The following is a 1,978-nucleotide window of genomic DNA, read 5'->3' as shown; positions in this document are numbered from 1 at the left end:
GCCGAAAGGATTCTGGGAATTGAAGTTCCTTTCTCTCCTTCTTTCACGGAGTCTATTGTCAATGCAAATGGAGAGAGCGATTAATTCATCAAGGCTTCCGGGTTCATCCCGGGAAGCCAACTGGTCCTTAATTTGTTCAGATAATGAATTAACAAAGATACCTTTTAGTGCTAATTCTTCCCAGCCAGCCTCTTCGGCAGCAATACGGTAGTCCACTGAATGTTCCGCTACTGATCTTCTTCCTTGTCGCAGGTTAATGAGGCATTTTGCTGCTGCCTCCTGTTGGAGAGGATGGTCAAACACACGTTGAAATTCACGTAAAAACAGCTGAGTGGTGAGGGTTTCGGACGAATGTGCAGACAAAAAGGCTTGAGCCCATTTTAAAGCCTTTCCTTTGAGAGATGTGACGATATAAGATATTTGAGCAGAGTGGTTGGGAAACAGAGAAGGAGAGCGTGAAAATGCCGATCTGCATTGTAATAAAAAAACCCCACATTGATCTACGTTACCGTCAAAAAATTCAGATGGTCTGAGTTCAGGTTCTCGGGGGGAAAAACTGGAGTGGGTGTCATGGGAGCTGGAGGAGGAACTGGTTGAGATGAAGCCGTTTTATTAAGTTGAGACTCTATGGATGAAAGATTCTGGGATACTTGATTAAGCAAGGTTATAGTTTCGCGGTGTGATTGAAATAACTGGTTTAACATAAGGTCATCTTTACTGAGTCTATCCTCTTGGACTAGAAAAGCGTCGGGCGTCTGATTGTCTCCAGTATTGCTCACGGACATGTTGTTTGGCTGAAACATACTATCAGGATATCAGGAGAGTCACGTGAGCAATTGATGAGAGACAAACTGAGGCTGAGATACAAAAAATATATGATTTATTTTAAAACAGGAGGACAGGAGCAGGGGAGGGAGTGGGACCTGAAAAACGGAGGGTTGTAGAGATGAGTGAACAGATAGTTGAATCCAATAATAACAAAACGACTGTCTGCTTACAGGTGAGGGCTTTAGATGAAGCACAGGAGAGTGGATCAGTTCCAGGGTGGATGTTTATAGGTGAGTATATTTACAAGTTCGTTGGAGGCGAGATGGCAGCGCAAGGACAGGTGAGTGGCTCGTGAACAGGCAGGCTGAATAACTGGGATCCAAGGATTTCCAAAGCGTTTCTTAAAACCTGGGAACAAGTAGGCAAAGAGAAAAACACAAAGTTTATTTAAACAAGACTCAGAGAGATGCTCACAGGCTGAGATCATACCCAAAGTGGTTTGATGTTTCAGCGAYGAGTTGATCCTCAGGCCTTCCTTATRAAGCCAGTTGCTGATGAGCCAGTTCATTGCAGGTGAGTCCAATCAGCGTTGCCAGGGTGACAGGAGAGGCATGAGGTGAAAATCACCAAATGCCTCATCGTCGGTTGCGAAGAAGCCTCCTCATGTCCGTAAACGCCACTCGAGCCCTGGCCACAACTGCCGTGTGGTCATATGTGATGATGACCGTGTCTTTTTAAAACGAAGAGGACCACGACTCCGAACCCGACGCAGTATTTCCACACATTCTTGATAATAGTGCAGCTTAGCAACAATAACCCGTGGCTCATCGCCTGACCTTTTTCCACCTGGAGAGCGATGGGCTCGGTCCACCCGTGGCTCTTTATCAATCTGTAGAACCTCTGCTAGCAGTTTAGCCACTGCTGAAGTGGAGCTGGATTCTGGCGTTTCAGAAACTCCAATAATCCGCACATTGCACCTTCTCATGCGCCCTTCCATGTCGTCACACTTCTTTTTGAGCCCATCGACTTATTCTTTCAGTTCCAACATGGTGGTGTGCAGAGAAACAACCTCTTCGGACCAGGTTGACAAGCCGTCCTCCACCTCTTTAACGCTCTTTTTAACGTGGTCCAGGTCTGCGTGCAGTAGCATTATGCCGTTAGCCACTTCAGCTCTCACCGCTTGTAGCTCTCCTTTAATAACAGTAAACTC

This window comes from Austrofundulus limnaeus, unplaced genomic scaffold (assembly GCF_001266775.1).
Source record: "Austrofundulus limnaeus strain Quisiro unplaced genomic scaffold, Austrofundulus_limnaeus-1.0 Scaffold76, whole genome shotgun sequence".
NCBI lineage: Eukaryota > Metazoa > Chordata > Actinopteri > Cyprinodontiformes > Rivulidae > Austrofundulus > Austrofundulus limnaeus.
The sequence above is the reverse complement of the archived record's forward strand: the minus strand, read 5'-3'. Positions refer to the sequence as shown.